We start from the raw sequence: 25,487 nt of genomic DNA on the forward strand, positions 1-25,487 counted from the left end.
CTGAATATAGTCCATTGATTTCACCTCCGTGAGGTGATGAAGAGGGAATAGCACAGGTTTCTTCGCGAAGTGCTATTCAGTTAATAAGACAAGCGTTCCCGTGATTACCACCTCCACCCACACCACCTCCAACTTCACCACCATCACCTGCAACTTCACCTGTACTACCTCCGCCTCCACCATAATTAAGTATGGAAAACTCAGTGAAGTTGCCTTTGTTTAAAGGCTTGGGAAATGAGGACCTAGACCAGTTCTGGTTCGTTGTGAAAGCTATATGGGAAGCTCAAGGTGTTACCTATGATAACATGAAGAAGGAAACCCTGGTTAGTGCTCTGCAGGACCACGCACTAACCTGGTACATCAAGTACTCTAATGATAACCCTAATGCTAGACTGGCACACATCTAGACAACACTAAATAAAGAATTTAGTAGGCGTAAATCTAAGGCACAATCAATTGTGGGGTTAAAGTAAATTGTGATGCAACCAGGAGAGATACCTTGGGAATTAGATCAGAGGTTGAAGTGTAAAATCTACGAAGCTAACATGAACTTAACACATGGACAACATCGTGAATTGTTTGTGGCTTCGCTCCTACCTCACCTAAGGGTTGTGTTGTCACAACAGAGGATAACGACTCAGGAAGAGGCCTTGGAGATTGTAGTGAGACTGCATGAAACACTGATGCAAGATCCAAATCTGGGGGTTCAGTAAATCCATGCACAGTTGAAAAATCTTTACCTGGAGATGCAAAGTTTGAAGCAAGACAGAACAGTTCGACCAGAGGTGCGCGAAGAGGTATGGTGTTTGAAATACAAGAGTCAGGGGCATGACAAAGACCATTATCCAGTCTTTGTGAACTATATTACAGGAGGAGGACCGATGCCTTTGAGGTCAGAAGCTCGGGAAGGACCGGGCATAAGGCCTGCATTGTGGTGCATTATATGTCAGGTAGTAGGAAAGCGTGCCACGGATAACTGTCATTTATTGCAGAAATTTGTACAGACACCGCAAGAATTGTTCTGCAACTTTTGTAGGTCGGCAGGGCATGATGAGCGTAATTGCAAAAGCTACGAATTAATGATGGATAGAACACCTACCTATAGGGTCCAGGCAGAAATGCGGCTCCCTGAAAAGAGCATGGGGATGTCGCAAATAGGCTTTCAGGGGCGCGGACAAGGCTGAGGCAGAGGAGGACATAGCAGAGGTAGGGGACAGTTGATCTGCTACAATTTTAGAGGACCAAGACACTATGCTCGTGATCGCACTAACCCTATGTGTCGATCATGCAAGTATTGCATTCTGTTTGATCATCAAACAGAAGACTATCCTACACTGATAGCAAGGATACGTGACAAAGGGGTTACCACCCTAGCTGAATCAGAACCTACAAATGATGAGGTCTAAGCCACACGAAGAGGATCCAAACGTAAATATAGTGCTCTGAACTGGAATCACAACAGGAGATAATAAGGGGAAATAGCCTGAGGACAACATATGGGTTCGCAAAGCTCTGATGAAGGAGACTGAGTTTAATTTGGAGCACACCCATGAAACATTCATGGAGGCGAAGAAGAGCTTACAATGTTCCTAATCAAGAGATGGAACCCTCTTTGTTTACAACCTTCCTAGAGACCTGCATGAAGTTACTGTGCGATAGCAAGGTTGTGAAGGGGTTACAGGAGCTCATAAATAGATGCACCAGAAACACTCCGGCTGAGCTGTGTGTAGTATGAAAGTTTGGTGAGCATAAAAAAAGGATGGGATGGGAGATGAGACTGACCGCATAGATAGGGGGGTATGAGATGGATCAGGTTATCTTGGACTTGGGGTCAGATGTGAACGTATTACCAAAATAGACTTGGGAATGGATGGGAAGACCCGTGTTGTAGTGGTCTCCAATTCAGCTAAGGATGGTGAATCAGCAGAAGGTCATCCCCATAGGGTGACTACAGGGGGTGATTGTAGATATTGAAGGTGCGAGTACGCTGGCTAACTTTGAAGTAATAGAAATTGTGGATGATAGAAACCCCTACCCTGCGCTCCTTGGCATTGATTGGGCAACTAATATGAACAGCGTAATCAACCTAAAGAAACAAAAGATGATATTTGAGAAGAAATCGCTCCACGTGATAGTGCCCCTAGATCCTGCTGAAGGATCGTGCTATACTAAACCGGTCCATGATTATGAGAGCAATGACAATCGAGATTGTATCTATAAGATAACGATGCGAGACCAAGATCAGGTGAATCCAATAGTGGATGGATAAATTACATGGGATCGTGAGAGTTCCTGCACCTTGGACTTTGATGAAGAATTAGAGCACTGGCAGAATCAGTTACATGAAGTAACCACGCTGAGCTGTAACATGACGACCCGGTCGATGCACTGTGTGTCGTAAGAGGTAAGAAATCTACCCACTTATGATGGCTTGAATGATGTAAATACCTTTTTGGGTGTATTTGAAAGGGAGGTACCAGAAAAGCAGTGCTTCCAGGCATTGGACTGGGCACTGCGCACTACACCCGCAAGATGGTGGGGTATGCACAAGGGAAGCTTCGATAATTGGCGCAAATGTAGGAGGATGATGAGAAGACGCTTTGGCAAGCCGAAGGTGTAAATAATAAACAAATATGATGCGTAGGATGATCCATATGCACACTTGGCCAAATGGGCTCAGGGTTATGTAGAGAAGCCCCAACCTGAATGGGTGCACATGTTATGTCACACCCTGGATGTCGTCCTGATGAAATGGTACATAGAAACAGAGCTCCACCATAGTACAGGTGAATGGGATATTCTATGAGAAGGATTCATAATGACATTCATCTTTGAAGACAGGTTTGATTATATTGACAAGGCACTACAAGAGGTGAAAGCAACAATATTTAAGATACCGAAGGATCCTTTAGATCTGATTCAGCCTGAGTGGGCTACTGAGCTGAGTCATGCAATGGAATGCTATAATATAACAGTTGAAGAAGAGGATGAGGATCCGTGAAAGATTAACATCCCGGAAACAGAAGGTCACCACAAGGTTGAAGGACCACAGGTTGAGAATCCTGAGATAACTTCGCCGCTAAAAATGAAACAGGTAAACATTGGTATGGAGGCAGAGCCCAAATTCATGAAGATTAGCGACTACTAGGACGATGGGATAAGGTCGCTGAATTGCTCTACCAATACCAGGATTTATTCCCTACCAAGTTTATGAATCTAAAAGGGATAATTGGGGGCCTAGGTGTTATGAAGATCACGTTGAAGCCCGACGTGAAGCCGGTTAAGCAAAGAGCTTACCATCTCAATCCAATGTATAAGGAGAAGGTCTGCTTAGAGCTAGATAAGATGCTCGCGATAGGCATCATTGAGCCTGTGGAAGAATCTGATTGGGTAAGAACAATGGTGGTACAAGAGAAGAAGCACAAGGATGAAATAATGATATGCGTGGATCTCAGAAAGTTGAATGACACTTGTGTACATGATCCTTTCCTGACTCCATTCACAGAGGAAGTGTTGGACAATGTAGGTGGCTAGGAAGCATATTCCTTCACTGATGGGTTTTCTGGGTACCATCAGATAAAATTATGCCAGAGGATAGGAGCAAGACAACCTTCATGACTGAGTGGGGTTCTTTCTGGTACACTATAATGCCATTTGGGTTGAAGAATGCGCTTGCAATTTTCTCACACGTAGTCATTGTTGCGTTCAAGGAGCTTATTCATAAGTTCTTGGAAGTATTCTTTGATGATTGGACTACATTTGGGCTGGTGAAATTCCATGTAGCAAGCTTGCACTTGATGTTGGATACCTATCGAAGATACCAGATTGCGCTCAATCTAAAGAAGTGCTTGTTTTGTGTTCCATTTGGGACCTTAGTGGGTCATGCGGTTTGCAGACAGGGACTGATGGTAAGCCCCGCAAAGATCATGGTGATACTGAACTTAGAGGCACCAAGGAGTGTGAAATAGTTGCGCACAACCCTAGGACATACAGGATATTACAGAAAGTTTATCGAAGGCTATGTCCATATCACTGTGCCTATGGAGAAGTTGCTGAAGAAGGATGTCACATTCTACTGGAATGAGGACTATAAGAAGAGCTTGGATGTATTGAAAGAAAATGGTCACCACGCCAATTTTAGTCTTCCCAGATTAGAAGAAGGACTTTCATGTACACGTCAACGTGTGATGTATAGCACTGGGAGTAGTACTGACACAGGCTGGTGGAGAAGACTTGGACCATCCTATAGCATTCGCAAGTAGAAGGTTATCTAAGGCAGAAGAAAACTATTCCACCATTGAGCGTGAAGGGTTAGCCATGGTATACGCGCTCCAGAAGTTTAGACACTACTTGTTGGGAGGCCATTTTAAGATGTACATAGATCATTCCACACTGAAGTACCTAGTCAATAAGCATGTGCTGGGGGGAGAATCTGCAGGTGGTTGTTATTATTCTAAGAGTATGATTTTGAAGTTATTGTGAAGCCTGGACGACTAAATGCGGGACCAGACCATCTGTCACGCATCGAAACAGGGGAAGAGCCCCTTAATTTAGAGGAAGGGTTGCCTGACACGTAGCTTTTTGCAGTGCACATCGCAGATGGTCATTTTGAGGATATCATACACTTCCTAATGATAGGAACTTCCCCAAAGGGATACACTGTGCCGCAGAAGAAGGAGTTAGTGGTGTGCACAACAGATTTTTCTGTCATTGCTAGGCATCTGTACAAAATGGGCTCTGATGAGATATTGTGATGCTATGTACCAGAGTTTGAAAGAAGCAGAATCCTCACAGATGCTCATGGGAGTGCTGCAGGAGGACATTATGTAGGGAGAGCGACCGCGCAGAAGATTCTACGCGCAGGGTTATAGTGGTCAACCCTCCATCAGGATTCAAAAGCATACTACAAGGCATGCAATGTATGTCAAAGGACTAGCAGGCCATCACGGTGGGATGAGATGCCTATGAATGCATAGATGACATTACAAGCCTTTTAGAAATGGGCGATAGAATTTATGGGACCCATCCAGCCCTAAGGAAAAACGGGAGTGAGGTACATTATCACCGCGACGGAGTATTCAACCTAATGGTCGGAGGCACAACCTATGAAGGATTGCACAGGTGCGACTGCAATTTGGCTGTCCAAATATTTTGATGAGTGATCGCAGTACACACTTTCTAAATGAGACAATCAGCCACTGATGGAGGGATTTCAAGTATATCGCCAGAAGAGCATGCCTTATCACCCGCAGGCTAACAAGATGGTGGAAGCATTCAATAAAGTGCCAGAGAATGAGCTGACCAAGGTTTGCAACGCTCAACAAAGTGATTGGGACCTACGCATACCTATGGTACTATGGTCTTATCGAACGAAATTCAAGAAGTTGACTGGACAAACTCCCTTTAGGCTTGTCTATGGTGTTGAGGTAGTAATGCCCATGGAATACATCATGTGTAGTCTGTGCATAGCAACACTCACAGGTATGACGGATCGTGGAGCCCTGGAGGAAAGCCTCACACAATTGAATGAGATTGAGGAAGAGATATTTCCAGCTAGATTTAACCAACAGGTCCAAAAGCAACGCGAAAAAGCATGGCATGATCAGCACATTAAGTTGCGCAACTTTAAGGTAAATGACCTAGTTTTGTTATATGACAGTAAATTTGATAAATTTCCAGGGAAGTTCAGGATGCACTGGTTAGGGCCCTATGTCATTAAGGAGATTACAGATGGAGGAGCGGTATAGCTGGACAAATTGAATGGAGATCTCTTCCTAGGAATGGTGAATGGAAGTCAATTGAAGCCATACACTGGTGGTTCGGCCATGTGACTACATGAAGGTAGCTTAGTCTTAGCTCTCTAGGCAGCTGAAAGGAGGTGTGAGACTATAAACTACGCTGCCTGGTTTGGGGAGCTGCACGATTAGAGAATTGTGCAAAGCAAGGAAGTGTCACAGGGTTCGCGACAACGCAAAGGGAGCGACGCTACCTAGGGAGAAATCACGCAAGTCAGCTAGAGAGTGTTCGTTAAAGTCATTGTTCATGATTTGATGCTAGAAATGTGGCCAAATGGAGCAGGCAGTCGGCATTTAAGATGAAATTTATGGCTCAGACCCTTGAAATTCTTCTGCCAATCCAGCATTAATGGACTGAATTTAGGGAGAACGGTCGGATTTGAATTCAAAATCCCCTATAAATTATAGGTGGCTGCCCAACGAAAAGCACTTGGCATTTTGAGAATTGAGTTATTGAGCTCTCAGGCGCACATGAATCGCGAGCACTACGAACTTCTGATAGCCAGTAAAGTCTTTGAGACATTTCCAAAGGAGACACATGAGTTATTGCATAAAATCATGTTGGCACCCACAGAAGCTATAGATACCAAAGTAGAGGAGATGGTGCCAGAAATGGAGATAGAGGCAGAAGTAGCTACTCCAAAAGTGGCTGACGTATTAGCAGAAGTCCCTAAATCATCGAGGATGCCGAGACTGAAGCCAACCCCAACCAAGGAGGGTGTGAAGGACATGAAAGGCAAGCAACCTACAATACCGATGCGCGCATTACTAAGAGGAAAGCCACTGAAGCCCACTGCACAGGAGAAGAGAAAGGCCATAAATTTGGAGCTGAAGGAGGAAGAAATTGAATACATCTTGATGGATGATGAGGATGTGGGAGTTGAAGTGGAGGAGGTTGAAGCCCAGGGTGCTAACCCTGTTACTCGGTTGCCTGAGTATGCCCCCCTGCGCAAGCCCAAGACCAAGGTGCCGAAAGACATCAATGAGAGAAGACCTCCTTGCAAACCCCTCTACTGCCGGATGAGAGTGTGTTCGAAGGACCACTCTTGGCGTGGGTGCCGCTGATAAAAATTGAGGACTGGGACTTGGCTAATCATGAGAAGTTCCCACACCTAGCGACCAAGCAGCTGATGCACTCCATCATTGATACAAACAGCAGAATGACTGCATTGGAGCCGGGGAGGTGGCTCAGAGGAGTAGACAAGGCAGGGTTTCTCAACCTGCTTTAAGTGCCGCACTACAACCACACCTCGGTGATAGTATTAGTAATCAAGCAGTTGCTACGCTTAGTGCATGATGGGTGTCTATGGCTAGAGGAGCCAATACCCATCACAGATAGATTGATTCATAGAATAACATGGGTGTCGTATACAGGAGAGAATCCGGCCATGACATTTGGTGAAAAAGGTGGTGAGCAGGCCCTTGTAGAATCCATGAAAGAAAAGTTTAAGCTAGTGAAGAAGACATGTGGATATGTTATATCCAGCATCTGTGACCCTTCTGTGAAGGTAGCTACGCAGATTCTAGCAGGAAAAGTGATGAGGAAGTGTCACGTCGATGAGGTGCTGGCACCTGTCATCATGCTAGCAGCCTAGTGCGCTGAAAGAGTCCAGTTCAACTAGTTAGACTACCTTCGCGAAGAGTTCCTAGCAAACTACCATGAAGCGCAGGAGCTCAGTAAGACGTTCCACTACGCGTGGCTCTTGCTATCAATTGTGCTAGCAGCATGTCAGTTGCCAGAGGATAGCCAGTTCCCTTTGGTCGCATCAGACCTCATAAAAGTACTGAAGTACGCTTCGCTGTGGGTGAGAAAGGATGTGCAATGAGTCAAGGATAGCAAGATCTTCTGGATCTTGATGGAGATGAACATTTGCATGGCCATCAATCGCAAAGCGTGCTTGTCACCTACTGTGTATGCCAACTTGCAAGGCTACGCAGAATTTTAAGTAGACTTTCATTATGTATCTATCAGGGCGTGGAAGGACCCTACACAGAAATGGTATGACTTGTCTTACCTGGAAATGGATGACGCCATTGATGCGGTACTTGATCAATGGTCGACAAAGAGACGCGCTACAACAGACTTGGCGGTGGGAGGGAGCAAGTCCTCCACACAGAGGAAGAAGGAGGAGGCCAAGCTTAAGATGACACAAGTAGCTTAAAAGAGGAAAAAGGAGGCCAATAAAAAGGGCCAAGTGGAGCACGAGGCCACGCAGGAGATAGAAAAGCAGAGACATGGCACAAAGCAGGGCTTTGACAAAGGCACGAGGTTGCCTTCACCTGAGACAGAGGAGGAGATAGATGAGCAGCATGATGTGAACCCTCAGGAGATGTCCACCCACAACAAGTGCCCAAGGGAGTAGGAGAAAGGATGGTCCAGGAAGAAATCAAAAGCTACCAAGACATCGGTGGACCCTATCATGCTAACAGAGGGCGATTTGCATGATATTAGTGACAGAATGAATGATGTCACCATGAAGGCACTGTAATAGTTTGAGCAGCAGCAACAGATAATCTTGGGGGCTATCCAGATAGGTTTACAGGAGCTACAGACCCACGCGTCTCAAGCTAGCACAGTGTCCACCAACCTTGTTATCGGTACTTCAGAGGCTATCACAATGCTGCGCGTGAAGGCCTCTAGTGCAATAGTGCTACTTGATGGAGTAGTGATCACAAAGAAAGAAGCTGATAGGCCCACTGTCAGTGCCCTAAAGGGAGTAGGGTTGAATCTCACAATGCTCTCTGGTGAAATGCTCCACTTCTTGTAGGATGGAGTGATTGCAGAGCTGACGGCCTGTGAGCATCCCGCCCTCCAGGTGATTAGTGAACATCGGATTAACAACTAGCATATGACACTATAGCGAGACTTTGCCATCGCCATTGTGACCGAAGCAACCAATCAAAATAAGTACATCATGCAGGTCGTCGAGGAGGCATGCCAAATGGTCCCAGAGTTGGCCATTCTGGAGGAGGATCCAGTCGAGGTGTGCATCTGCAAGTTGGCTACGGGGGTGTGCGACACTCCTACTGAGATGGCGAAGGTTCAGTTGGAGTTGAACCTGCAGATCACAGAGTTGTAGTTGCAGATCACAGAGTTGCAGTTGAAGGCCCAGCCTTCAACTTTGCCAGAAGTCAAGGAGCAATGGGTGACCACTGCCATAGAAGCAGTAGCGGTGGTGGACAATGCAGTAACAGACTGCACGCAAATTTTTGAGTAGTCGTTTGAGGTCCTGACAAACTTACAGGAGGACCCCAATGTATAGTGACTAGAGATGGAAGCGTGTAAGCTACAACAGTGCTATGATGAGGTCAAGGGCATAGCATGAACTCTCGAACTAACACAAAGACTAGGAAAGCTCCAGGAGGCTAAGCAGCTGAAAGAACAGGTGGATGCACCGTTGCACAAGGAAGTAGTACTGACGGCAAGACTGAAGCCCTGGTTGGATGAGTCTTATACGGTAACATGCTCTATTGAAGGAATGTTTGTGACTCTACAAGCCACTTAGCAAAGGCTTCAGGTCCACAGTTTACAAGAAGTGACCAAGCAAATCGTCGAAGACGCGAAGCAGGCGATAGCTCAGTGCACTACTGAGGTTACGGTCATACGAGTCGAACTCGAAGGTCTTTGCGGAAAGATCACCCCACCTGCTGAGTGACTCGAGGGCAAGTCACGATGTTTATGTTGGGGTTCTATTGAGAACGGGATCCCCCAAGGACAGTTTTGGGGCTAAAAGCCCATATTTTGGGTCGCATTTTGTAATAAACTTGTAAATACTTCGCATTTTGTGGTCATGGAGCGCGAAGGTTTCATGAGTCATAAAGGGTTGTCCACCCTTATTTTTGTAATGTAAATTCGACTATAAAATATCTACCCATGGTCCGTGGACCATGGGATTGTATAAAAAGATCTAAGCTCTAAGTAATTTCGGAGTCATAAGTTCAGTAGAGATAAGTCTTAGAGTGTCATAGCTCTGAAGTAAGGAGTCTAAGTTTTAGGGCATAGCGTAGGTAGAGGCTTTGCAGCTGAGTCCGCAGAGGCCTACGGTGGAATTTCACTACTGAGTGCGCAGGGCGGATCAAGTCCATAATCGCTTGAAGATATCAATAAAGAGAAGTATTTTGAAAATTCTATCTTTTTGTTCCGATTAAAGCATATTGTCATATTATGTATGAATTTCCTTTATAATGCTTATGTGATGCGCAAATTTGTGTAATTATGTTGGATAACTAAACGCAAATAAGAATATATGTTTATGCGGTGCTAATTGTGAGTATTTAGTAAGATAAGTAAGACACTTAGACTAGTTTGGGAATCTACATGGTATGCTGCCCTAGCAGCGTGAAAGTACTTGAGCTGCAGGTTAGGGCTACACAAAGGTCGATCATACCTTTCTACGGAGGTACTAACGGATGGAATAGAGGGCTAGTCTGGCAAGCCCTAGAACTAAGTGACCTACGCGAAGGCAGGAATAGAAGGAATAAAATGACATCACGACAGTCTCAGGGTGCGAAAACATGGTTTTAGCATCACCCCATACTGCTTCGGGTGAGACTTCGGTCCGTGCTCTGCGAGCTGGTGCCGAAAGGGCCAGTAGTGTAGGGATTTATTTGGCTAATTAACATTGAACCTAGGTTAGGCCCCAACAAGCCAACAGAGAATCCCAACATGAACCTGAGGTAGAAATTGGCAAGACCCAGAAAGGTGCAGAGCTCTATCAGAGTGGTTGGGGCTGGCCAATCCCGAATGACTTAGATATTGGCTAGATCCACATGCACCCCCCATTCATCAATAATGTATCCTAGATATTGAACCTAGGTCATGCCAAAAGTTCATTTCTCCAAATTGGCACACAACTTGTGTTTCCACAGTGTTTTGAGAACCTGTCGGATGTGGTGGAGTTTCTCTTCCCAACTCTGGCTGAAGGTCAAGATGTTATCCAAGTATACGACTACAAATGAGTTGTTGAATGGCTACAAGATTTCATTCATCACCCTCATGAAGGTTGCAAGAGCATTCTTCAACCTGAAACGCATAACAAACTATTCGAAAGCACCCTCCATAGCTTTGAAGGCAATCTTCCACACATCAGAGGGTTCGATTGGTACCTTGTGATATCTGGACTTCAAGTCGAGCTTGCTGAACTATTTTCTCCCTTTAGTTTGTCGAGAAGGTCATCAATCTGTGGGATCAGGTACCTATTCTACACAGTGATCTTGTTCAGTGCCCGATAGTCAACATAGAGTATCCATGTCCCATCCTTCTTTTGTACCAACACGATCGAGCTCCCACAAGGTGATGAAATCGACCGGATGTGACCTTTCTGCAGCAACTCCTAAATCTACCTCTTGATTTCTTCATTCTCCACAATGGAGCACTGATAGATTGGTCCATTGGCAAACGATGCACCTGGGGTCAGATTGATGGAGTGTTTGACCTACCAGTGCAGAGGCACTCCTTTGGGGAAGTGAATATGTCCTCGTACTCCTCCACGATCTTGTCCATCTATTGTTATCATGCAGAGGGGCCTTGTTTAGAGGTTGTGGCCACCGTATTCTTCTTTCCCTAAGGGCGTATCATCAGGAAAATAAATTTCCCGGTATTGGAATTGAGTTTACTGCATTGTTTTGTAGTAACCAAAGAGATGGCAATATGTAATGCTACCTCTGGTATCCTGTACAACTTATTTCCCAATGTAACAATAACAATGCTAGGCCTTGACTCATACACAACATGTCTATTCTAGAAATATGGTTGGCCTAATAATACATCGCAAACATCAAGGGGAGCAACGTCACATAGTACCTCATCTGTGAAGGGGTTGATGTTGTATGCAAGGCGGCATTTCTGGCTCACATGAAGATCTCATCCTTGATGAAGCCACCTGATCGTGTATGGTTGTGGGCATGCCCTAGGTGCTTCACAGCCTTTTACGAAATGAGGTTCTTTTGGCTCCCGCTGTCGACAATGAACTATAGCGGGCAACCCTTTGCCCACATTTGGGAGTAGAAGAGGTGCTCCTCATCCTCTGGACTTCATGTGGCAATGGTGGATTGGGATCTGCATCGATAATCTGCTTCCGATTTTCATTCCCCTTGTTGTATTTTGAATCAGAGTCAAAACATGCATCTGATTCCGAAGTCTTCATCTCAACCACCAATGACTGCTTGGTCTGACACTCACTTATGTTATGAGTGGAGCTCTTATGGAGCTCACATCAATTTCCCATGTCCTTCTTTGGATTCGTGGTGTTGTTCTTTTCTTACGGCTTTGGTGGGTTGTCTTGGGCTACCCCACCTTGGCTTTGTCCTTTGTTCTATGGTTTGGGGGAACCTTTCACTTGCTTTAGATTCACAGATCCAAAGTCTCGCTTCTTCTGTTTATACTTTTGCTCAATCTTGACGACGTATTGGTATGCCATGCTGAGTGAGGAGATGTACAGGAACTCCATCTCATCCTGGATGTACCTGTGTAGGCAGCCGCGGTACTTGAGTACCAAATGTTTCTCAGAATCCTTGATACCCAACTTCGTGTGAACGGTATGAAAAACATTGGTAAACTATGGCACATCTTCGTCCCTTCCTTTCTGCACTATTGTCCACTTTATGTATTTATCCTCATAGCTCCCAATAGGGTAGTATTGCTCCTTACAGGCATCCTAGAACAAATTTAAAGTGGGTACGGATGAAAATAGTGAGGTCGTACTTTCATCCTTCTGCTCAGAGTAGGTTTCCCACCAGTCCTTGACATGGCGGGTTGCTTTGAGAAGAGAAAAAGTAATATTTTCTCAGTTGGAAAATTCATGAATAGAAAAATATCCTTCTAGTAGATTTAACCATTTATCTATGGTTTTTGCAACTATTTGGCCCTATAATATGGGAATTTCAAAGTTTACTTATACCTTAAAATGAGTGGAGCCTCCAGAGTGGTTGTTGGATGTGGATGGGTCGTCGGTGGGAAACCGTTGAAGGATCTGGGAAAAGTTATCCATCATCATGTTCCTTTGTTTCTCAAGGGCATCCTTGAACAATATTTTGATATGATCTCCTACCCACTTGTCTTTTTTTTCTTCCCCCATGGGCGATTGTTGGGGTTTGTGAGGCTGATCTTGCAAAGGTTCAACCAGATCGAGCCCTAACTCCTTATATCCCGACCTCGTTGGGGATATGCAAAGAAAAACAAAGAAAGAGCAGTCCACTCTCATACCACTCATCCAGATTTAAATAGGAATGTAACAAATTATAGATATAACCATAAATACAAAGATGCAGAAGAAATAACACTTCATTTCATTAATATCAAATATTGAAATATGCTTACAAACATAATGGAAATAAGAGTAGTTTGGGCAATAGTATCTTATCTCTGAGAATATATGTGGTGGCTACATGCCCCTGAAATGTGTTACAATGAGGCTCAAAGGCCTATTTATTATTGAGAAGGAATGGGAAACCCTAAACATTCAAAAACCTAACCTTAGGAGGTGAAGCGCCAAACTATGGGCACCGTTTCGGTAAATTTTTACATCAACTTCCTCGAGTCGTAACTTTGGCATATGATCTACGTTTGATGCACACAATACCTCATTAGATATATATAACTGAGGAATATAAATTTTTAGTCTTGGCTTTCCCAAAAAAACGTCATTTATGGCCTCAAAACGGCCCTTGAAGTTCACGACCCAAAAAACTGCCAAAAATAGTAAATTATGCTACAAATAAGAAACTGAAAAACTAAAAGAAACAATGATGGTGGTCCAAGTAGAATAGGTGGGTGGCCACTAATATCCACTTGGATCATTCCTCCCCCCTTAGAAAGAAATGGTCCCCACTGTGTTGACTTCCTCCATGAGATGACGAAACTTCTACTGAACTTGGTCCCTGGTGAGCCACTTCCCCTGGTGAAAGAGTTGGCTTGCTTTGACAACTCGATATAGTTGGATCCTTTGCTGTCGAGTGTTCTTGATCTGAGTAGCCATGATCCGATCAGCTGTGGCTTTTTCCATGCAATCTAGATGTAACTTTGTAGGTGTGAGTTGTTCTACAATGTCCGATGTGTCTAGCAATGGTGGGAAGTATGGTCGAAGGCAATCCACATTGTACACTGGGTGCAGGTCAAGGAATTAGGGAATGCTGAGATCAAATGCATTATCTCCCACAGCCTTGGTAATGGTGTAAGGACCATATCAAAGTGGTCTGAGCTTCTGATAGGCTCTGTTTAGGCGTTCCTTCTGCAAATGCAACCAGACTTTGTCACCCACCTAAAACTTGTGTGGCACCTGATGTTGATCATGTCGCTGCTTGTGCTTAGCATTTGATTTCTCCAGAATGTCATGGACCTGCTAGCAGATATGTTGGATGTGCTCAATGAAGATGTTTTCCTTATCGACTTCGAACAGGACATGAGTCGAATATGCCTGAGTAGCTGCAAATGGTATGGCCACATCAATGGGACAAAATGGATGGAATCCCAAGCCCACTTGCAAAGGGTTGTAGTTAGTCATGTTATTGAGAGCCCGGTTATAACTGTGCTCAACATAGGGGAGGCTCTCATCCCATTTGTGTGGATTCTTTGAGTTGTACATTCGAAGAATGTGTACGATCATCTTCTTGATGACCTCTGTCTAGCCATCAATTTGGGGATGGAAAGTTATGCAGATAGTTAGCTTGGTGTCCAGCATCAATCAGAGACTATAAAAATGTAGTGAGGATCCTGTTGTCTTGATCTGAGATGATAGACTATGGGATCTCAAAGTATACCCACACTCATTCAAAGAAGAGTTTAGTAGTGGCTTCTACTATGATATTCTTCTTGTAGGTCGCCATAATGGCCATCTTTGGGAATCTGTCGACGACCAAAAAACACATTTGCTTCCATTCTTATAGAAGGAAGGCCTGACATGTAATCCATGGAGATGGATTCCCAAGGTCGACTAGGGGGAGGCAGCGGAGTATAGAGGCCTTACTTCTTTATGGTCTATTTGGAAATGATGCAGACAGTGTAGGATTTGATGTACTTCCCGACATCCTGTCAAATATTCGGCCAATAGAAATACTTCTGCAGTACTACCACCATTTTCTTGACGCCAAAATGCCCAATGACAAAACTGTAGTACGCTTCCCAAATCATCTTGGCACGCTTGCTTGAAGGAACAAAAAGGTGTCTGAGGTGGCATAATAGGGCATCTTTGAGGTGAAAATTTGAAACTTGTTGATCCTCCAAGAGCGTCTGGTATCTGTGACTGAATTCTAGGTCACTTTTGTAGAGAAGTTTCCATTCAGAAATCTCGTGCCCACAAGAGTTTACTGCAGTGGTTAATGCCATGATCGGTGGTCAGTTAAGGAACTTTGTAACATTATTGGTGTTTCCCTTCTTATACTTGATATTTAAATGGAACTATTGCAGGTATGTGGACCACTTCTAATGGTGATGATTCTACAACTTCTCTTGCGTCTGTATGAATTGCAGGGTTCAATGGTCTCTGTGGATGACCATTTCCCTCCCCAAAATGTAATGCTTCCATTGTCAGCAGCCTGGACAATGGAATACATCTCTTTGTCATAAGTGGGATACTTCCGGACTGTGTTTGAAAGTGTCTCACTGTGATATGCCACTGGATTCCTCTGTTGACTAAGGACTTCCCCAATAGCATAGTCAGAGGCATATGTCTCGATCTCAAATGGTTATTGCAAGTCTGGTAATGTGAGCACTGGTGTAGAGTAGAGGCAATGTTTCAACTCTGCGAATGCCTTCTATTAAGATTCCAACCAAAATAATTTTGCTTTCTCTCCTCCCTTAGTGACATGACTTGATGGCCAAGTGATATGAGAGAATCCCAACATGAACCTGTGGTAGAAATTGGCAAGACCCAGAAAGATGCAGAACTCTGTCAAAGTGGTTGGGGCTGGTGAATCCTGAATGACTTGGATCTTTTTTGGATTGACATGCACCCATTGTTCATCAATAATTTATGCCAGATACTGAACCTGGGTCATGCCAAAAGTGAATTTCTCCAAATTGGCACACAGTTTGTGTTGCTGCAGTGTTTGGAGAACCTATCCGATGTGGTGGAGGTGCTCTTCCCAACTTTGGATGAAGATCAGGATGTCATCCAAGTATACCACTACAAATGAGCTGGTGAATGGTTGCAATATGTCATCCATTAGCCTCATGAAGGTTGTGGGAGCATTCATCAACCCAAAAGGCATAACCAACCATTCAAAAAGGCCCTCCTTCGCTTTGAAGGAAGTCCTCCACACATCGAAGGGTTCGATTGGTACCTAGTGATATCCGAACTTCAAGTCTATCTTGCTGAAATATTTTTCCCCCTTGATTTGGTCCAAAAGGTCATTAATCCGTGGGATCAGATACCTATTCCAGATAGTGGTCTTGTTTAGTGCTCGATAGTCAATACAAAGTCTTCAATTTCCATCCTTCTTCTATACCAACGTGATCGAGCTCCCACAGGGTGATGAAATCGACTGGATGTGACCTTTCTACAGCAACTCCTGAATCTGCCTCTTGATTTTGTCATTCTCCCGAACGGAGCACCGATAGATTGGTCCATTGGGAAAAAATGCACTTAGGGTCAGATCGATGGACTTCTTGACCTAACAATGCAGGGGCACCCTTGCAAGGGAGGTGAAGATGCCCTTGTACTCCTCCACGACCTTGTCCATCTGTTGTTGTCATGCGGAAGGGCCCTATCCAGAGGTCATGGCCACCATCTTCTTTTTTCCCCGAGGACGTATCCCTAAGAAAACAAATTTCCTGGTTTCAGAAATGAGGTTACTGCATTTTTGTAGTAACCAAAGAGATGGCAGTAGGCGATGCTACCTTCGATATCATGTAAAACGTATTTCCCAAAGTAACAATAACAACACTAGGCCTTGACTCATACACAGGATTTCACTTCCACAAGTATGGTTAGCCCAATAATACATCACAAACATCAAGGGGAGAAACCTCACATCACATCTCATCCATGAAGGGCTTGATGTTGTATGAAATGCGGTATTGCTAGCTCATGCAAAGATCACGTCCTTCATGAAGCCATTGGATGGTGTATGGTTGTGGGTGTGTTGTGGTCGGTAAGTCCGTGTTCTTCACAACCGCTATTGAAATGAGGTTCTTTTGGCTCCTGTTGTTGACAATGAACTGTAGCAGGGAACCCTTTGCCCACTTGTGGGAGTGGAAGAGGCACTCCTCCTCCGCTGTATCTTCAGATTCCTCCTTCTAGATGTTCGTGGTGGCAATGGTGGGATTGGGCTTCGCATTGATAATATGCTTCCATTTTTTAACTTGTCAGGTTCTGACTCAGAGTTGAAACATGCATATGATTCCGAAGCATTTAGCTCGACCAACAGTAACTGTTTGGCCTGACACTTACTTGTGTTGTGAGTGGAGCTTTTATGGAGCTCACACCACTTTCTCATGTCCTTCTTTGGCTTTGTGGTGTTCTTCTTTGCTTGTAGCTTTGGCGAGTTGTCCTAGGCCGCCCCGCCTTGGTTTTGTCCTTTTTCTGTGGTTTGCGGGCACCTTTCCCTTACTTCAGATTCACAGATGCAAAGTCTCGCTTCTTCTATTTAAACTTTTGCTCGATCTTGATAGCGTATCGGTACGATGTGCCATGCGAGGAGATGTCCAGGAACCCCATCTCATCCTGGATGTACTTGTGTAGGCAGCAACGATACTTGAGTACCAAATGTTTCTCAGAATCCTTGATACCCAACTTCGTTAGAAGGGTATGGAAAACATTGGTAAACTCTAACATATCTTGGTCCTTTCCCTGCCGCAACATTGTCCACGTTATGTATTTATCCTCATAGCACTAGATAAGGTAGTACTACTCCTTGATGGCATACAGGAATGAATTGCAAGTGGGTGAGGATGAAATTAGTGAGGTCGTACTTTCATCCTTCTTCTCACAATAAGTTTCCCACTAGTCCTTGACATGGGGGGCAGCTTTCATAAGAGCAAAATTAATCTTCTCTTAGTTGGAAAAATCATAAAAAATATCCTTCATGCAGATTTAGCCATTTATCTACGACTTGTGCATCTATTTGGTCCTCAAATATGGGAATTGTTAGGATATTCCGACACATAGGAAATAGTTAAGTTCAACTTGGTCTAGTATAGAGTTAGGTAAAGTGTGTTTCTTTACCGTTGTACATTTTGTAACTTACAATCCGACAGTCACGATATGTAGTGATCCGACGGTTCACTCTCTCCTCGGTATTACCAACACTTGATCCGTGGCTTGACACCCGATTGGTCCATGAGTTCTATTTAAAGCGCATGGAGGGTCATTGTTCGGGTAATCCGTCTATGAGAGAAAGCTTATGTAAATTTTCATTCTTTGATTAATAAATTGCCTGAAGTGGCCACGTTGGCTCAGGCCGTGGACTGTTTCCCTCTTTGAGGGTTTTAACCACGTCAAAAATACTGGTGTATTGATTTGAGATCTGGTTGTGAGCGGTGTCCTTTTTGGTGTTCTTTATGAGGAACTTACCCTGTAAATTCCTACATGGTATCAGAGTTATTTGAGGGCCACGTCCGTTGGTGATCCAAATCTGAAGCCGGTAGAATTGCATGCGGCTGTCGTTTCCTAGATCTATAGTTTCTGACTACTTTCGGGCCGAGAGGACTGCTCTGTTGTGTTCGGAGCATCTGTTCCAGTGAGGAACCCCTTTCGTTTCACGCGAAAAGGTTTCCGGTAGCCCTATCTGCGTCATTTTTAAGATCTGGAGGTATACAATGTTTATCTGCAGTTTACTGTTATTTTCTCTCTGGTTATTTCGGTTTCTGTTTATTTAACCTTTTTTATTACCGGATATATACCTTTCATTTCTGCGTATGCTCTTTTCCCTACGACTCTGTGCGATCTGGGCAAATCAGAAACAGAAAGGAAGTTTTTTTTCTCATGCGTATGCTCTTTTCCCTGCACCTTAGTGTGATCTTGGAAAATCAAAAACATTGAGAAAAATATTTAGTTTCCGGCTAAAGCTAACTTCAAGCCGTAAGGTTCATTTTTCTATGCATATTCGTGTTGGGTTTTGTGTTTTTGTTTTGTAGGAAAAAAGAGCTTTCTCAAGGCAAGCACCCCCCCCCCCCTCCCCCTCTCTCTCTCTCTCTCTCTCTCTCTCTCTCTCAAATTTTTTGTATAGCTCAATTGGTTCAAAGCTATTTTAAGAGAGTGGAGGTCTTGGGTTCAAATCTCCATTTTGTGGGGGCGTTTTTTTCATTCCCGCACATTCGCGCACTTTGCCGGCAACTTCAACAAATTTTTTTCAAAAGCCATAACTTCTTCATCCGGAAGCCTTTTTCAGAGCCGTTTTTTTTAAAACAGCCTAATTTTTCGAGATCTATCCATTGGAATGCTTACTTTCAACATCTTCAGCTTCAGTTTTTTTTTTTAAAATGGAAAGTCCATGCCAAGTCATTCTTGACAGCACTAACTACTTCCAATGGATATCCTACATGGAAGATTTACTTAGAAGTAAAGGTCTCTACAGAATAGCCACAGGCCAAGAGAAGAAACCAAAAGATGAAGACAAGGATGCAAAATGGGAAAATAGACAAGATCAAGCACGTGGTTTGATAGGGATGTCTATTTCTCCTGATCTTAGATTCCATATTGCAGAACTTGATACTCCTCATGAAGCATTGGAACAAATCACTAAAGTTTTTGGGATTAAAAATGAAATTAGAGCCCATCAACTTGAAAATGAGTTGCTTACATTGGATCCTAATAATTTTTCTTGCATTGAAGATTTCTTGTCCAAATTCAAGACCCTTAGATATCTCTTGGAAGGTGTTAAGGTTAAGAAAGAAGATAGTAACCTTATTTATTCCATCCTTACTAAGTTGGGACCAGCCTACTCTGTATATGTTTCCACCTTCCATTCTACAAGGGAAGCTTTCATTTGTCAAGGAAAAGACTACAAGGCCCCTTCCTTTGACTCTTTTTGTGATTCTTTAATAAGAGAACAAGAAAAACTCTTACACCTTGGTCTTCTTAATCTTGGAAACTCTTCCAAGAAAGCGTTAGCCGCCCAGCAGCAACCAAATTCAAAGAATCCTAAGAAGTCATATCCTAAAAAGAATGGTCCTAAACCAAACAAGGGTCCTAAGCAAACTCACCCTCAAAATGAAAGATCATTTCAGCAAAATGATAAGACCAATAAAAACAAATGGAAGAAGACTGATAGACATTGTAACTTTTGTAATCGAGATGGCCACTTAGAATCTAAATGCTTTAAGAAGATGGAAGCCTTGGAAGTCGCAATGAAGAAACATAACATCCATGTGGAGCATTCTTCAACTTCAACTTCAACTTCATCTTCAGGAATGGCACTTTCTGCATGTCGTTGTCAATCATCTCAGTCTGGTTATGCATTAAATGTATCTTCTTCTTCTCATTCTCATGAGTGGCTCATTGATTCTGGAGCCTCTTATCACATGGCCAAAAGCAAAGCCATGTTTTCTTCTTTAAATGATTGTAACACCAAAAATATATATGTTGGTGATGATAGATCTCTTAATGTTGTAGGGACTGGAACTGTTCATCTAGACAATGGACAGTTTAATGATGTATTATGTGTTCCAACCTTATCCTGCAACCTTCTATCTGTATATCAGATAACTCATTCAGGTGAAGGTAAAATTGTTGAATTTTCACCTCATGATGTTGTAATCAAGGATCTAAGAGATCCTAAACAGATTCTAGCTACTGGTATTGCTGATGATTCCACAAGGTTGCATAAGTTTCACAACTTTGGGTCATCAAATCTTCCCTCAGTATTTGTTGCTCATAATGATGAAGTGAGCAAACTTTGGCATGAGCGATTTGGTCACTTAAACTATCGCTCCCTTCAGCATCTATGTAAAGAAAATATGGTGACAGGTCTTCCTATGGTATCTTGCAGAGATGGTGTTTGTTCTGGATGTGTACTCGGAAAACATCATCGGGACAGTTTTGAAAAACATGCCTCTTGGCACGCCTCAGCCCCTTTACAGCTTGTGCACAGTGATTTATGTGGTCCACTTCCTGTTGCTTCGTTCTCTGGCTGCAATTATTTCTTAACTTTCATTGATGATTTCTCCAGACGCACTTGGGTATACTTCTTAAAACTCAAGAGCGAAGTATTTAACACTTTTTTGGCCTTCAAAGCCTTTGTTGAAAAACAATCTGGACATCAAATTCTTAAGCTAAGAACTGATAATGGTGGAGAATATGTTAAAAACACATTCATCAACTTTTGCACCGAAAATGGAATTCAAATGCAACATACTGTTCCATACACTCCACAACAAAATGGTGTAGCTGAAAGGAAAAATCGCACCTTAAAGGAAATGGCTAATTGTATGCTGCAATCTAAAGGACTCAGTCTTAGTTTTTGGGCCAAAGCAATTAATTGTGCAAATTATATAATAAATCGCACTCCTACTAAGGTTCTAAAGAATATCACTCCAGAAGAAGCTTGGAGTTCCATTAAACCAGATGTAAGTCACTTTCGTGTTTTTGGAAGTGAAGCATGGGCCCATATTCCAGATGAAAAGCATAAAGCTTTAGAACCTAAAAGTGAGAAATGTACTTTTGTTGGATATTCTGAAGATGTAAAAGGTTATAGACTTATTCCATTTAAGTCCAAAAATGTTATCATTAGAAGAGATGTAAAATTTGATGAAAATAAATCGGCCTGCGAGCCTAGTCCGGCGGATGTGCCACCTCTTCCAATCTCTTCTACTTTTGAAAACATTTCTTCTTCAGATGATGAAAGTGAGGATGACAATCCTCCCCCACCTTCTCAGGATCCTCAACTTCCAAGATGGGTCCGTGCTACTCGGGATGCAGCAGGTGATCTTGCCGGTGATCCTACAGATCAGCGACGTACACGTTCTCAGTTTGAAAGAGCCTCTTCTTTACTGGCTCAAGCTCCAGTAAATCATGATCCTCACACTTTTGCAGAAGCTTCAGGCCATCCACATTGGGAAGCAGCTATGAATGAAGAATATCATTCATTGTTGGCAAATGATACATGGGATCTTGTTCCTCTACCAAAGGGACGCAAACTTGTTAGATGTAAATGGGTTTACAGAACCAAGTATGGACCAGATGGGAAAGTTGATAAACATAAAGCTCGTCTTGTTGCTAAGGGATTTTCATAGGTTGAAGGCATTGACTACACTGAAACCTTCTCCCCTGTTGCCAAAATGAACTCTATCCGCCTTGTTCTTTCCCTTGCTGCCTCTTTAAAATGGGAAATCCATCAGATGGATGTTAAATCTGACTTCTTGCATGGGGACTTGCATGAAGAAATCTATATGGAACAACCCATTGGCTTCATCCAAATAGACTCCAGCCTTGTATGTCAACTTAAGAAATCTCTTTATGGTCTCAAGCAAGCTCCTCGAGCTTGGTATGCCAAAATGGATAGCTTTCCTTTAGAATCTGGCTTTTCTAGGTGTTATTCTGACAATACTGTCTACACCAAGAAAGTGGGCAACTCTCTTATCATCCTTGTTCTTTATGTTGATGATCTTATCCTGACTGGTAGTGATCCCAACCTTATAAACCATGTGAAGTCTAGCCTCAAAAGGAAATTTGAAATGACAGACTTAGGACACTTACACTATTTTCTCGGTCTTCAAGTCTTGCAATCCAAGGAGGGTATTTCCCTTTCCCAGTCCAAGTATGCTTGTGATATTCTACATCATTTTCACATGGAAGACTGTAAGCCAGCCCCTTCTCCCTTTCAGTCTAGAGTCAAACATTCAGTCTCTTGTACTTCTCCTGAAGTTGATGCTACCTTATACCGTCAACTTGTAGGAAAACTCTTGTATTTAACCCATACTCGTCCTGACCTTTCCTTTGCTATTGGCCTTGTTGCTCGTTTTATGCAAAACCCCCGTGAAAGTCATTGGAAAGTAGCTAAAAGAATACTTCGCTATGTTCGAGGTACAGTACAGTTTGGGATTCATTATAGTGCCAAAGCAGCTCCTCTATTAGTTGGTTTCACTGATTCTAATTGGGCTGGTGACCCTGATGATCGGAAGTCTACTGCCGGTTATGTCTTCACTCTTGGTTCAGGACCTATTACATGGGCTTGTAAGAAACAGGCTGCCATTTCTCTTTCGTCAGCAGAAGCAGAGTATCGTGGTGCCATGGAAGCTAGTAAGGAAGCCTTGTGGCTTCGTCAGATACTATCAGAGTTTGGCTTTGAGCAGCAGCATCCAACCACACTTTGGTGTGATAATCAAAGTGCCATTCAGCTATGCAAAGATCCAGTCCAGCATCAGCGCAGCAAACACATTGAACTACACATGCACTTCATCAGAAAGCTCATTCATGACCATGTTCTTGAAGTGCAATATTGTTCAACAGATGATCAGGTTGCAGACATCTTCACAAAGGCTCTCACAGAGGCGAAGTTCACTAAACTTCGATATATGCTTGGAGTTTAGGAAGTTGTCTCTAAGGGGGGATAGGCTCTAGTTCCTCCTTCCTTCTCCTATTGTGTCATATTTGTAAATCCTTCAATCCTATCCCAAGTTGTTCTTAAGGGGGGATGTTAGGATACTCCGACACATAGGAAATAGTTAAGTTCAACTTGGTCTAGTATAGAGTTAGGTATAGAGTTAGGTAAAGTGTGTTTCTTTACCGTTGTACATTTTGTAACTTACAATCTGACGGTCACGATATGTAGTGATCCAACGGTTCACTCTCTCCTCGGTATTACCGACACTTGATCCGTGGCTTGACACCCGATTGGTCCATGAGTTCTATTTAAAGTGCATGGAGGGTCATTGTTCGGGTAATCCGTCTATGAGAGAAAGCTTATGTAAATTTTCATTCTTTGATTAATAAATTGCCTGAAGTGGCCACGTTGGCTCAGGCCGTGGACTGTTTCCCTCTTTGAGGGTTTTAACTACGTCAAAAATACTGGTGTATTGATTTGAGATCTAGTTGTGAGCGGTGTCCTTTTTGGTGTTCTTTCTGAGGAACTTACCCTGTAAATTCCTACAACAATGTCAAAGTTTACTTGTACCCTAAAAGTAGTAGAGCCTCCAGAGTGGTTGTTGGATGTGGATGTGCCATTGGTGGGAAACCATTGAAGTATCTAGGAAAATTTATCCATCATCGTGTTCCTTTGTTTCCCAAGGGCCTCCTCTTGCAATATTTTGATAGGATCTCCTGCCCCCTCATCTTTCTATTCTTCCCACATGGGTGGCCGTCAGGGTTTACGAGGCTAATCTTGCAAAGGTTCAACTAGATCGAGCCCTAAATCCTTATTTCCCGACCTCATTGGGGACATGCAAAGAAAAATGTAGAGAAAGAGCAAATCCCTCTGATACCACTGATCCAGATTTAAACAGGGACGCAACAAATTATAGATATAACCATAAATACAAAGATAAAATATAAATAACACTTCATTTCATTAATATCAAATACAGAAATATGCTTACAAACATAATGGAAATAAGACGAGCTCAGGCGATGGTAGCTTATCTCTGAAAAGAGATGTGGCAGCTACATGCGTCTGAACTCTATTACAATGAGGCTCAAAGGCCTATTTATTATTTAGAAGGAATGGAAAACCATAAATATCCAAAAAACTGACCCTAGGAGATGAAGTGCCAAACTATGGGCCCCGTTTGGGAAAATTGGTATATCAACTTCCCGGGGTCGTAACTTTGGAATACGATCTTTGTTTGACGTGCAAAATACCTCATTAGAAATATCTATCCTAGGGCTACAACTTTTGAATGACGAGCATGGGTCTACCATGCTAGTCCCAGTTTTCCTAAAAAACATCATTCAGGGCCTCAAAACGGCTCTCGATGTTTAGGACCAGAAAAATTGCCAAAAATAGTAAAATGTGCTACAAATAAGGAAACTGAAAAACTGAAAGAAACAATGGAGGTGGTCCAAGTGGAATAGACAGGTGGCCACCAATATCCACCTAGATCACACACTCTCTCCCTCTCTATTTTCCCTCCAATCCTCTCTCTCCCTCTCTCTCTCTCTCCATGTATATTACTATACCCCTCCCTCTCGCCTTCTCTCCACCCTTATCTCTATCTCTCCTTTGTCTATTTATCTCAACCCTAAACATACACACTCTCTCTCTCCCTCTCTCCCTTTTCACTCACTCTCTATGTCTTCCTTCTTCCCTCCCTCTCTCCCCCTCCAACTCCATCTCTCTATCATGCACTCTCTCCTCATCTCCGTCAAGTCCTTTCTCTCCTACCTCCCTCTCTCTTCCTCCATCTCTCTCTCTCTCTCTCTCTCTCTCTCTCTCTCTCTCTTCCCTCCAATCCTCTCACTATCTCCCTCCCTCTCTCCATATCTCTCTCCCCCTCCATATTTGTGTCTCCCTCTCCCTCTCTTACACTTCTCTACCTCTCCCATTCATCTCCCCCCCTCTCTCCCTTAATTCCTCCTCTCCCCTCTCCTTTGGTTTATCTCCATGTCTTTCTTTTTACTCCCCCTACCTCTCCACCTATATCACTCTTATGTCTTTGTTCTTCCCTGCCTTATACATCTCACGAGGACTTCACTGGCAGAGTAATACCATACGACGTGGGTTCATATTGGGGAATACATATTGAGGAAAAAATGACATATTATATTGGGGGATATATAGGGGGTAAAGGGTTTTTATATTGGTAGGTATAAAAATTGGATC

The sequence above is a fragment of the Pinus tabuliformis genome, chromosome 9 (genome assembly GCF_031772625.1).
Source record: "Pinus tabuliformis cultivar Carrire ecotype Pingquan chromosome 9, CPIR1, whole genome shotgun sequence".
NCBI lineage: Eukaryota > Viridiplantae > Streptophyta > Pinopsida > Pinales > Pinaceae > Pinus > Pinus tabuliformis.